The 14,207-nt window shown below is 40.9% G+C and overlaps 1 long non-coding RNA gene across 2 annotated transcripts in view; it reads left to right on the top strand.

The window, feature by feature from the left end:
* Positions 1-1,735: 1,735 nt before the first annotated feature.
* LOC310893412 overlaps positions 1,736-14,207 on the top strand; it is a 69,124-nt gene continuing 56,652 nt past the window's right edge. The window contains exon 1 of one of the 2 annotated variants that reach the window (XR_014578964.1): positions 1,736-5,924. This is a non-coding gene — a long non-coding RNA (uncharacterized lncRNA). The remainder of the gene's footprint in view (positions 5,925-14,207) is intronic. The other variant, XR_014578965.1, reaches the window with a different exon arrangement.

The following is a 14,207-nucleotide window of genomic DNA, read 5'->3' on the forward strand; positions in this document are numbered from 1 at the left end:
AGAGAGAGCATTGGCTGTTCGGAATCTGCATACATATCCATGCTGGAACCCTTTAACCCTTTTCCTAGCAATTTTTTCCTAGCAATTTTTTTGTTTCCTTAAACAACATTTGAGCCAGCTTCCTACGAATAACCAGTGTGAACAAATGGAGAGATGAGCTTGGATAGGTAATGTCCTTGTGCTGTATCAGGCAATTTCTTGTGCCTTTAGTGATTGTTCTCCTTCAGTTTCTGTCAAGGCTGACATTTTAACATCATCTAGCAAGGTAGATTGTTTTACTTCCTGTGGTTTTCCTGGTCATATGTAGTTTTTTGGTATCATGCCCTGGACATTTTGCACATATCCTGTTGTTGAGGAGTGATTTTCCCACTGTTGCCTTCACTGTTTGTTGTATTTGGCGGGGGGCCCTGGTGGTACTTTATTTTAGCTGAGATTTTTTCCACCTTGTTCACAAAACCTCAGAAGCATAGCGCAGACTTGACGACTCGCCTGTCTCAGGCATTTAATGAATTCTCCCTCATCCTCATATATATTTTTTTCATTGGGTCTGTTCTCTAAATACAAACACATTGAACAGATTTTATTTTCTGGTTTGGACTGAACCTTTCTGCTTTTGTTTTGAGTAATAGTATTTATAGCTTCTAGTAATGACTGGATATTTGTAAGAAATTTGGTTAGCCATGGGAGAAAGTCCTCCTTTTTTATTTCTGCAAGCTTTTCTTCTCTCTGGTGATCCCATTGCAAACTGTGTTGCCAGAAGCCCTGTAGGTGCAAGCTCCACATTCCAATTTCATATCAAAGTGTAATCTGGTAGATAATCATAACCACCTGGCAAGATGAAAGTCAACTGTCTGTGTGATAAGCAGGTCAGGGTGTCTGTGTGCTACATCTTCTGAGGCTGCTGATTACAAAAAGGAAATAATTTGTGAGATGGGACCCATCTGTTTTAATTTTGGCAAGCTGTGTTTCAGTCCCCTGCGTTCTTAAGGGTAGCTAGAAGCCATGCAGTGACTCTTAAGTCATGTGCTAGGACAGGGACTATTGAGTGATTCATTTGTGCTGATTTAAAAGAGCCAGTACAGTGAAAAGTGAGGAATTAACTCTCATTGGTATCATAAACATCGATCAATGTGAAATCCCTCTCCCCATGTCATTGTCATTTCTCAAGATTGGCTGTGCTGCTTCTATAGGACAACCTCTTATCTGATTCAACAATCAGATATCTTGCTGTTTATTTTTTCTCTCTTTTTTTTTTTTCCTTAAAAATAAATAAATAATGGAGGGATGACAGCAACACAGAATAGTTTGTGGCCCAAATGACTGAATGCAGTTGGGTTCATGAAAGCAGAGCTGAAGATAACATAGGTGAGGTAGCCATGGGATATAACTAGATCATTAAATTTTCATTTTTATTTTGCAGTCATATCATTCTAATTGAATAGTCTGCTTGGAATCCTTTTTGAAGTGATTTGAATAGAGGATTGAGTTGTGCCAGGTAGCAGATTAGAGACAATGTGTTTGGAATGACTAAAAAGAACATGTAATAAAAAGAGAAGCCCACCCTCTAGTACAGAAAAATCCTAGTGAAACGCCTGCAGTAAGAAAGTTCTTTCTTTGAAGGCGTAAGATGAAAAAGAGAGAAATAATAATGGGCCAACAGTATCTTGTCCCACCTTAGCAAGGAACAGAATCAGCTTAACAATTAAATACTTTAATTAAGAACCAAAGCGGTGATTTTTGACATCAGATGAAAAGGGAAAAAAAAAATTCAAATGTTCCAAGCAGTGAAGCAGGAGGAAAAGAAACCCCATACTGAGAGTCATTAAGAGCCAAAAGTAATTCATCACAGGCATAAGTAACCTTATTACAGGAAAGTTGTGTTGTCTTCCTGGTGCAGGCATTGATCCCAAGCTAGGAAATGAACGTGGAGGCACATTTAGCAGTAAAAGCAAAAATATTCAATTGCTCCTGAAAATTGTAGCTGTGCTGTTTACTTCATCAAGGAAGGATAATTAGACTGTTTAGGGAAGTACAGCCAGCCAGCATAAGGAATGTATTTTGTTAAATTTTAATTAAAGACAGAGACTAATTTCTGCTGAACACTGTCCAAGCAGTGAATTATTTATTAAAAATAGGATGCCCAGGAAAAAAAAGCAAAATAGCAGGATATTCATCTTTAGCCAACTAGAAACCATCCAAAATTGTAGTGAGTTACTATCTGGGTTAACTGTTGAGTTACCAAAATTGCTCACCTACTAGGAGAAAAGCCCCAGGCTGAAGTGGTGGGGTGGCATTTCTTTTCAAACCAGTAGGCACGTTAGATGTACTATCCTCGACTGTCTTCTGCAGTGTGAGCATAGCTCACCACGGATCCGTAAACAATCCGAATGGGACTAGGGGAGAGGTCTAGGAGAGCACGTGGCTCCTTCCTTTCCTCCACCACTGAGTTCCTTCAATGGATACCGGGGAGCAGAGTAAGGATGAGCATCCTGGTCTCATCCCAATATGCTGTGTAAGTATGGGCAGAGGATGCAGCTGTGGGAGTCAGAACCACTGGAAATACCAAAGGAATGCACCTCTCCCACCGTTTAGGGACACTCAGTTAAAGGTTACTGATAGTTCTGCATGCCTAGAAACCTAGGACTCCAAAGAAGGCATTTTTTTGGATGACAAGATGAAGTGAAGGTGTTTTGATTAATGTGAAGGGAAGGCACAAGGGGACAGGGATTACTTTGAAGACCTGAGCCTGCTGCCTACACTGGTATCATTAAGAATATCCTGCAAACAAGGGCATTATTGCTCTGTGTCACAGACATCACGGAGATCTGATTGCTTCTGCTGGGATAGGGAGTACTTTAAAAGTGTAGGGTTCCTCTGCAGTTAGACTCTTTCAATCCTGGTTAATGGGATATCATTAGGAGAGGAGTCTTTTGGTGACCTGCTAGTGCTGGCCTAGCAGCAACTTGCTGATGCTGAGGAAAAGCATAGTGTTGGGCCTGCTGCTGAAGCATCTGATTTATTATTTGGACTTGCCAAGTCTTCACTGTTTCCTCTTTTCTTTCAGTAAAGGACCCGTTTGTTTAACCCTGTGATTTCTTGCGTGCAGGTGGGCATGCTGCTTATCATGAATGCTCACATGGTGTAATTTACTTTCTGCTTGAGGAATGTGCATTTTTTAAAGAACTTTAGAAGTCAAACTGCCTGGCAGAAAGGTGAGTACGTGACAGATGAGAAAGTATATAAACAATCACTATACTTGGATAAAACTGCAAACTAAGTTGGTCAATAAACTCTAAGCAGTTAAGCTGTGTTTTTCAGCTTGAAGACTGACCAGGATCATCCAGTTCAGTGCTGGAGAAGCACGAATCATAAGGGTCATATCCTCTTCAAAAGCAAGCACAGCCCATCAGAGCTAGGAATTCAAGCATCATTCCATATGAGTGGTTCCCTATTGATGTGGCAGTTTCAGGGACTTGGTTTTGAACTTTGCTCTCCCCAAACTGGATCTATTAGCACTGATGTCCCCTGAGTGTAATAAAGGTTCAGAAAGCAGGCAGTCATCCTTCCAACTTTCAGGAGCTTATTCAGATTAAATAGATTTCAGATAATGCTTGCTTACAGAGAATCGTTCACAAGAAACAGATTTGACGACATCCTTTTCAAAGTTGTGAATGTAGTGTGACAGTCTTCCTACACATCTTTTGTATTACGGCCTAATTGGCTAGAATACATGCTGAGAGAGTGTGTGACCAGGATAAATTCCTTTCTCAGCCAGAAGGAGGTTTAACTTTTCTTTCCAACCTGCCATACTAGAGTAAGTGCTGAGTGGAGGGTGTTTTCCCAGCCTGAATCATGCTGCTTTCCCTTTAACTGGGTTAGTATATAACTGAGAATGTAAGAGTTTTTGATCAAAAAGAGAGAGAGCACAAGGGGAGCATTGCTGTAGTGACTGGAACCTTCAGCTGGCAGAAAAATCCTAAACTGTGTGCTTTGGACTATTCCTCTGTTTGTTTCAGTGACTTTTAGAGGAGGAGGAAGCAGAACTCAGCAAGACTTAACAGACTGATTATTGCATTCTCCTCTGCACTGTGGCCCAGAGCGCCTGGAAACTTTCCTCCATTTAGCCATACTTAGCAAGTGATTAAGGTTTGCCTTGAGGAGGCAGAAAATATAAATTTGAATCCCTTCAGGCTCAGTTCAGCATTGACCTCCGGTCCCCTATTTGCTCGTTTACTGTTTTAAGGAGGCAGTTAAAGGTAGCTCACTGCAACACCTTTCTTCTTTCTCAAAAGAAGAGAGTGATTCTAGCTCCATATCCTTTTTCTCCCATAAGCAAGCAGAGGAAAAATTCTCAGTTGCAGGAGATGAATCAGACTGCGAGGAAAGAGATGTTTGTCTTATTCTGTTGCCTAATCTTATTCTAGTTAATACAATCATTAAATTATTATTAATTATTCATATTAAGATATTAACTGCATTTTATTTTACTTAGTTTTCATTTTCCAAGGAAATGAGAATTTAGAATCCTTGTTTTGCTCACCGTCATCCATAAACTAGTTCTCTTTAGTATTTTGCACAAGCTGTAGAATATGGAGAAAGAGGGATGGAACATTTGGAAGGAGTTTGGGGATGGGTACCCAGTCAATTTTTGGTGTTGTGTTGGCCTTTGCTAGCAGCCAAATGCCCACCCAGCTGCTCACTCCTCCTCAGCAGGACACAGGGAGAAGATAGGATGAAAAAGCTACTGGGTTGAGATAAGCACAGGGAGATAATTTTCACAGGCAAAACAGACTCAACTTGAGCAAAATTAATTTAATTTATTCCTAGCTAAAATAGATCTGGGTAGTGAGAAACAAACCCAAACATTAAACCAGCATCTCCCCCTCTCTTTCCTAGGCTCAGCTTCACTGATTCTTTCCCTGTCTCCTCTCCCTCAAGCAGCACAGGGAGATGGAGGCTGGGGCGAGGGGTTGCAGTCACATCCATAACAATTCATTTCTGTTGCTCCTTCATCCTTACAGTTTTCACCTGCTTCAGCACAAGCCCTTCCACGGGCTGCAGTTCTTCAGGAAAAAATCTTCTCTAGTGTTGGCTTTCCATGGGGCACAGTTCCTTCAGGAAACAGCCAGCTGCTCCGATGCAGGATCCTCTACAGACTGCAGGGCAGGTGTCTGCTCTGGAATGGTCTCTTCCACAGACTGCAGTGGTATCTGCTCCAGCACCACAGAGAACCTCCTTCTCTAACCTTGATGTTCCTCTCCTGGCTCTCAGTTTCTTTTTCTTTTCTCTCTCTCTCTCTCTTTTTTTTTTTTTTAAATTCATACCCTACCTGTTCAGTATTTTCTGTCCTTTTTAAAATATCTTTTCCCAGAGTTGTCACAGATGGTACTGATGGGCTCAGCTTCAACCAGCAGTGAACAGAGCTGGCTGTGTCCAGCACAGGGCAGCCCCTGGCCCCTTCCTACAGGGGTCACCCCTAGAGACACCCCCTTCCCACACTACTAAAATCTTGCCACCTTAATCCAGTAGATGTATTCGGTCTGTTACTGTAGACATCCTCGCCAGGGCCCTCAGCGTACCACCACCTGGCATTAATTACTTGACAAGCCTCATCCAGGAGCTCCTTAATAAACTCAAGCCTGCCCATTTACTTTTCTTCTGAGCTATGCCACTGGTGTACGTGGCTACAGGCCTGTTCCTGCCTCATCTCTAGCAGGCCCCAAACAGACTGTGCACCTGGTTTGCAGCCTCCTTGTATCTGGGGCTGTTCAGTGGAACCTGTTACCAGCACCTGGCTGTGTTTGGATGCTTTGGGACTGTGACCCAGGTTGGTGAGGACACTGCCTTTACTGGGGCCACCCCTGCCTTTCCTTCCCTAAGAGAGCGGTAAGGCCCGGCTGCTCCCTGACAGCTCTTCTGTAGCAGTAAGTCTTTGCATCCTTGCTCCTATCAGTAGGGTTGGAGGTATTGCTGTGTGCAGCACTTTCTCCCTGTTTTGATTGGAAATCAGATCAGGGATAGTGGTGGGAGTGAAATTTTACGTTACTGTAATCACAGGCCTACTAATTCTTTCATGAGATGGTCTAGGGACAGTGAATGCATGACTGCACAGAGGAGAGGCTGCTGGAAGGGTGGTTGAAGGGCAGCATGTTTTGCAGCCTTGCGATCTCAGATTTCTCCGAGTCCTTTGTCCACCTGCATCCTGCCTGCGCTCCCACTTCAGAAGCCAGGCACTAGAAGTTAGAGATTGCAACCCGTTATGTGTTTGCACCCAACTCCTTTATCAGATCCAGCCCTCAGACTGTTGATACATATAACTTTTCCATCTTAAGCTCCCGGATGTTTTTCTCCTCATCAACCTCTGTCCTCAGCCAGCGCTCTGATTGAGAAGCTAATTATGACTCATTGAGGGTAAATTTGCTCAGAGTTGTTGCTGTCCCGCTGGGCCTCCAAAGGCAGGCCCTGCTGCTCTAGCTCTGTCAATGCCCCAGACATCCCCATCTTGCAACGTTAGTATCCTTTTGGTAGGCAGCACACTACAGACTCAGTTGTCCTCATGGTCTTGTTCCCAATTATCAGCAATTATTTTTATTTCATAAAGACTTTTCAAGTTTTATGAGGAGATTCTCGCATTTATTTCTCTAGCTTGTGTGTCTTCACATTTACTCAATTTAAAGTTCTCTGGGGCTTTTCCTTCCTTTCATATGTCAGAAAAAGGCATTCGTAAGAGTCCCTGCAGTATGCTTTGGAAGATTCAAAGAGGGTAAACTACCCAGGTGACTGAAAACCAGGTTATTTAGGTCCAACAGCATTTTCTCAAGGATATCTCTTAAAAATCTGCCTACTCTAAGGAGAAAGTAGGCTGGGTTTTCTACCACCTGTTATACCTGAGGTGGCAACATCCTTGTCTTGTGCTCCTCCTGTCTGTCTAGCTAAAGTTGCTGCTTTATATTGAGGCATGAAAGCATGCAAATGACTGAAGAGCCTGTGTCTGCTCCAGAACTGCTTTTAAAAATTTTACTGATAACTTCCACCTGTTCTAACTCTCCCACCTGTATTTGAGCTGTGTAAATCCCCCGCTCCCTTTAACCTGGTTTGTTGTTAACTGGCCTTGCACAGTCATCATCCACCCCCTGCTACCAAGTCAAATTTGGTTTTATTTTACTTTCTATAGCCAGGGAGTATTCGTGCTGCTAACGTTAATTATTTTTAGTGTTAGTGTGTCCCATAATCTATTGAACATTTCAATGTTTACATCCGTCCTGTAGGAAAAAATAAATGCCTACATCACAGTTCACACCTGCAGGCTTTCCTTCCCAGGGTGTCTAAGTAGGACTCCTAGTTCTTATATATCAGAACTAGGTAGTATCTGACAAATTGGTCTCTCTTTGCTTCTAGGGCCCGTGAGTGTTTTGCATTATGGTAGTCTTTGTTTTAAGAAATATAGTGTTCCTTGAATGATTTTTTCTCTTAATGAAGACTTTCCTTTTCCTATAAAAGGAAGCGGCAGTGAACAGCTTAAATTGGCATATCTCATTTTTAATTGGTCATGTGTTTAACTTTTGGTAAGTGTAGGAATCTAAAAAAAATGATGGGGACAGATGGATCCTAACTGACATTTTTTGAAGTATAACTGGGAAGCAGAACAAAGCAAGGATACTGTGAGAAAAGAGACAGTCCACCCCATTGTCTGCTCATTTGTCAAGCTAGGGAAAGATAAAAAAAAATTAAATGTAATTTTGAACTGTTCACTTGCGCTTCTTTTTGTGGCAAATGGAAATAACAGGCAATTTTTAGGGTGAAATTAATCTCATGCAAGGGTATGCTTCTATTCCCTCTCCCTCTCTAGTGGTCATGAAGCTTTAACAGGTATGGGTAACATTTTCATTGTAGGTTGCTCTGGAGCCTACCCGAGTTTCCACCCTGTCCATCAGTGAAATTTAGCTGGTGGCAATAGTGCCTGTTGAAGAGAGTTGTTTATCTCATTGACACAAGGGGATGCCGCTGGAAAGAACAGATCTAATAAAAGTAAACAGAAAACCACAAAATATTAATTTTCAGATGGGGCCACAGAACTTGAAAACTGAAGGGCTGGCACTTGACGGGGAGTCAGGGACACGTGCTAGACCATCCATCTGGCATAGGACAGGGCTGCTACTTCTGGGACTGCTGTGGTCTTGGATCAGTGTGACTCCCTAGAGTTTCTGTAGGTTTGATCAGGGCACTTAGAGGCCTTGCTCCATGTGGATTGACTTAAAGGCCAGTATTTAAACATAGTGCTATCAGAGCAAAGTTATGTTGCACTGGTGTAGTTAATACTCAGTTGTTTGAGGCCAGTTGTTTTTGTGTCTTGGGGTGGTCAAGATTAGTCAGATTCAGTTCCTGGTTTTGGGACAGCTTTCCTGTTAGAGCAGAATGGGCGATCTACTAGACAGAGTACTGGTTAGATGCTCTGGGGACTTTGCACAGATTTCTGACTTGACTTTAGGTAACTTTTTTTACTGAAAATCTGTCAAAATCTATAACCAACTTCTGTAGGATTATGATTTGTTGAATATATATTAACAAGCATGTATAAGCTTTAAATCCATGTTTTTTCAGTCCTCTGTAGCTATGAAGTTGAGATGTAATTTTCTCGTAGTTGTCAGTGTATGGAAGCTAGTAGGGAGGGTGGTTTAAAAATACCTGACAAACATCCCAAGAGCTGGGTGTGCTATTTAATCTAGCTCGTTACTTGAGTTCTTTAGCTGAAGAATGAAAATGTTACAGACAGAAGATAAGAAAATTTTCTAGGTGGAGAAAATGTGGCAGATGTTAGAAGCCTACTTTAGTCTCATTAAGAGATTGTGTCAGAATTAGAAATGGTTTGTTCTCAAGGTTCTCTGTTAGCATAAGATACCCTGCTTTGTTTCTCTGAAATCTAAGATATTTAGTTTCTTGATTTATTTTTTTTCTCTCTCAGTTAGAGGTTGGCATGGGAAAAAAAAGTGCACTGTTAAGCAGATCTCGTAACGTGCACTTTGTGTGAATAGTGAGTGGGTTGTAGAGGGACAACAGAAAAACAAACACTTCAAAGGACTTGTATACAGGACCAATGCAGCACGTTTTTTGCATTTGTTACCATTTTTGAAATATTTTGAAACTCACTGAAGGATATTGAAAATTAACAGAGAAACCATTTAAGCATTTTTGTAAAGCAAAAGGCAAGTTAAGGATTTTTTTTTTCTTATGGTTCTTTCCTTTAAGAAAGGAGTATGTTTGGACTTGTGCAGTAGTGCATAGGAGTACCTAATCTAGTGATTGGAGTTAAAGAATGGTTTCCCGAACTGTTCAAGGTTCTATTTAAAAGTTATTGCTTAAGTGTTTTCAGATGACAACATTTCTTTTCCCCTCCTTTCCCTGGTCTGTGGGATTCTGAAGCACTTTACATAAAAATATTTTGAAAGAAACAGTCATATAAAAATAATTCACAGCATGATAAAATAAATAGAATTTTTTTTGAGCAACTGGCCACTGTTGTCATACTGGAGGCCTTGAAGCAGAGGTGAAAAAGTGCCTTAGAAACCTTTGAGATGCTCTGAAGTATCAGCATTTGCAAGAAAATTTCTTTTCAAGCTCTTTGTTTCTGGGTGGTGCCTTCACTGTCTCATCTTGCCTTGAAAGAAATGTGATTCAGTGGTTGTTTTTACAAGTTTTATGGTGGTGTCGTCCCCCCCCCCCCCCCCCCCTTCCTCCCAGTACTTAGTGGTGTACACATCTGACTTCAGACAGCTGAAAATTACACATCTGCATCTAAGTTACTAGTTACCATAGCATGTCTTTACTCTCATTGGAGAGAAAGTGGCACCTCCAGAGATTTATTCCTCTGATTTCCTTTAGAAACCAGTTTGAGGATGAAATAACTTCCCTTCTTCAGATGCCTTTTGGTCTCCTTTTGCTATAAAGGTAGGCTTGGAAACAGCTCACTCTTACCTGCCTTTTAGCTGCTTGGGCTAGATGGAGTGAATCCCTCTTTCTGCCTCAGAAGGAGCTGGATTACTGAGGTGCTTTTTGTCTGAGGAAGCTCATCATTTCTTCCCAGTAAGGATGGGATAAGAAATAGCTAAGAGGAGTGAAGTTCCCTGCTTGGAATGCACTCGCAGCTGTGACAAGAACAGTCATAATTTCTAATTTGAAACAGCCTGGCTCCTAGATCATAAATTGGGCTACGCTATATCACAATGCTGTCCCTGAGTAATGTAATTCATCATTCATTAATGAAAATTAAGTCTGTTTCTAACATTCACAAAGCACCAGGAATGAGAAATATGTTGCATTGGAGTTCTGCTTTGGCAGTAGAGACCAAACCCAACCTGCTCCATTAATAACAGCCACGTTATGAAGCAAGGCATCTTATAGCCAGGGGACAAAAATGAATTTGAGCTTGGCAATACAAACCAGTCCTCAATGTTACTGCTTTTGTGCAGTGCTGAATACCTCACCCTTTGCTAATGTTCAATCTGAGTTTTGCTTTCAGGAAAAAGTACGGATGCTGATCTGTTGAATTATTCACCTGTCTGTGACTTTTGGGTGTGTGGGGAGCGCTGGGACTACTTCCTAAGCAGAAATTCCTTTCCAAATTTTCTATGATTGATGGTTATCTAAGAAATAAAAAAAAATAAAAAAAAGTCACATCTGAGTTGGTCAGTAGTTCAGCAGTTGCCACCCAGGAAGAGCTGTGTGCAGGAGTGGAGATGGATAAGATCCTCTGAAGTATGAGGAGGTGCAATGAAGACACGGAGAGGTTGCAAGATGTCCTTAAGCAAGTGAACAATAGTTATGAACAACATGAAAAGCTTAGGGATTATTACTGATGTAGTTCTACGTGGAATTAACTTCATGCCTGATCTTTTTTATGTTTTAGTATTAAGAGGAACGTTTTGACTTTATTGACAAAAGCCATTGGCACTAATAAAGGAAGCTAAATTGGTTTGCTTGGAGACTGAGGTCTTTTACCAGCCAAACAGTGATCATGTAGATGGAGCTTTGTTTCTAGATGACAGCAGATCACCAGAATAACGTGTGGGTTGCGTGGGGAATCTGCATGTCGTGTTGTGACTGAGTGGTGGCCAGTGTGGATTTTGCTTTCTCAACTACTTTCTCCTTCCTCTTGTTTCGAAACACTCTTCTGATTAAGGCATTAAAGGGTTTACTGTCAGTTTCCATTTTAGACTATTTGCCATGGGGGAATCCTTTCACACACAAAGAAGATTGTATTAGCATACACAGTTGACATAGTATCGGAGCAGGGTGTCTGCTTGCAATCTTTACTCTGGATTTATTATTGCATTTTCCTCAGGTTTTGTCATGCTTCCCACTTTGCTAGTTTTGATAAGCTCTAGTGAAATCCATTAGTTTAAGGAGGTGGCTTTCTTAATGACTTATGCACCATCTGTTATTTTACTTTCAGTTTAGTGTAGCTTTTATTTGTAATTTAGTAAGTTCTGCAGATATCCGCTGCTTTAATTATAATGAAATGTGTAATTCCTTCACAATCTATCTTCAAACTGGGGGTTATTTAGTACTGTAGACCATCCTGGTTTTTATCATACAGCGATGCACAAGGTAAGACCAGAGAATGACAATGGTCCCTTTCCAACTGCAAAATCTCTGTTTGTTTTTCAGTTACCTTATAATACTGCTGCTCACGATCACTCTATTTTTGTTTATTGAATGCTAACACACCTTGGTTTGAAACATTGCAACATGAAGAAGGGAAAGTGTTGCATATCTAAAATAGTGCAGCTCCTATTGAAACTCCTGGCTCTTAGAATGTGTTAATTGTGCATGAAATATTGAATAGACCGCGTGTGCTTAGAAAGAGATCTGATTAACACTTCCTCAAATGATCGTTCTCGAAGGTGAATTGTGCATTAAACGTGCAGTAATTTTTGTCTCTCCTACTTGCATACAGGAACAAACACGTTGTAGGCTTTCCATTGCTTTTTCCTTGGCTGTATTAGCATGATGTATGGCAGAAATAATTTTTGCCAGGAACGCTTCCTGTGAGGTTTAGCTTTGAAGTGGCTTTCCATTTCCCTGATTTGTTTAAAGTTGAATCCCAGAATCACAGTGTGTATTCCAGAAGTGTCCATCCTGCCTCCTCTCAGTTGTATAACATCGCCAGTGACAGAGAGGGCACTGTGTACGCCAACGTGAATTATTTAGCTGTTTACGCTGCTGACTTATGGCGGTACTATGCTTAGTGCATAATTGGCAAAAACTTACAGGCTCCAAGGTAAAAGCTGTTGAGATGTAGAAGGTATTTATTGCAGTTTCATTGTTTGCTTTATTTTCAGGTGTCACTGACCTCAAGTCATCTTGAGTCATTCTAGAGAAGAAACGTGAACTTGTCTTTCTCAATTCTACATTAGGTCCCCTCGAATGCTTTACTGCACAGCAGTTCAGCTCTTGAAGGGATAATTACCTCAAGTAGCAAATCCCACCTAAATTGAATTTGATCCATTTTTTTTTCCTGTATTGAGCTGCCTAATTATTGTTTTCCCACAGGCACAAGCCAAACCACTTCATTTCCTCTCCATCCGTGATAATAGTGAAGGTTCTGAGATCTTTGCTGCTTTAATTATAGTGAAATGTGCAATTCCTTCACCAGCCAACAGACAGCAAGTCCCACCTCGTGCAGCAGTCAAGAACTACCTGCTCTTTCATTGTGAGCATTTACTGTGCTTGATGAACTGGAGAGCATGTTTGGAAAGCCAAGCCTGGACCACAGGCCGCACACAAAATTTGGATCTTAGGGTCTGAATACTGAGGCTGATACCTTTCATAGGCTGTGCCCTTGTGCTAGGAAGGTGACAGCAGCTATCTTTTTTCCTTTTGTGCAAATCTTCTGCAGTTTACAGGCAAGTTGCCAGAGTAAGTCCTCCAGATGAAGTAGGTTGCAAATAACAGCACTCTTGTTAGAATATGTAGCAAATTGGTTTATTCTAGTCCTTAATCTACATAATTAGGGTGGAAATGAGAGTAATAAATATACTTAAGTGTTTGGAAATGACTTTCTTCCTGAAGATTTTTCACAGGATGGAAATTAGGATTAATTCTAGAGGAGGAGAACTGACCTTAAAAGGCCCATTGTAATTGACCTTAAAACCACAATTCTTTTTAGTTAGTGCAAACCAGTTTCTAAAATGTAATTGAAAAGATCAATGAAACTTGGCTCAAGTTATAACAATATTGATAGTGCTCCCTCTCCCCTCCCCCAGATTCTCTTCATTTACGTGGACGTGTTAAAACCAGAAAAATGTCTGTCTCTTCTGTAGTGGACAGTAGTGAAGTCCAAGAGGCAAAATTGGTTTGAAAGATACGCATTAGTATTTACCACTCCTTTTTTTCCATTTTATTTTTCCTTGTTTCACCTGTCTAAAAAGCTCAGAATAGTGTGTTGACTGAGATATACAAAGCACGTGCAATGAATCACTTTTCCATTACATAAAAAAAGTTGTACTAAACTCTATTTATACAGCTTAGTATTGAGTGCTTTGATATCTTTTTTTTTTCAGTTGGATCAAATAAGACTTCACAATTACTCTTTGAGTAACACAGAGTTTTGAAATCCTGTTCATCATGCTGCAGTACAATTCAAATCACGAGCAAGTCTTCTCTTGATGTCTGTAATCTCTTTTTTATTACTATTATAGTTGGGGTCCCCACTGAACTTCATCCTGTGTAAGAACACTTCTTGCACAGATCCTGAAAACCTTCCTTTAAATGTTTTTCTTGTAAAAAGTTTACCTGCTGTAAGAAATTTATTGAATAGGATTCAGTTACAGCTCAGTCTGGCCATTCATTTTGGTGCTTTTATGTACCTACAAAGTAGGAAAATGTTGCATCTTTGTCTCCTCTTATGGCAAAATAAAGACTAGTGCATGCTGTTGCCATACAGGTGAATTGAGAATAGGTGAAAACTCGAAGATCCATTTCCAAACCCTATATCCCAAAATCAGACCTGGAGAGGGAAAGCAGGTAAGGTTTGAATGTCGGCCTCTTCAGGGTTGTTCCGGCTAAGCAAAATGGTGCCCTTGCTGCAGCATGTTTCTTTCCACTCCCTGAGAATGCTCTTTCCCTATTTTTATCCCTAAAAAGTCTTTTAAAAGGGCACTTTAATTGCTCTATAAGCAGCAGCAGCTGCTGGAACAACTAAAAGCTGT

This window comes from Anser anser (genome assembly GCF_964211835.1).
Source record: "Anser anser genome assembly, chromosome: 2".
NCBI classification, from domain to species: Eukaryota; Metazoa; Chordata; class Aves; order Anseriformes; family Anatidae; genus Anser; species Anser anser.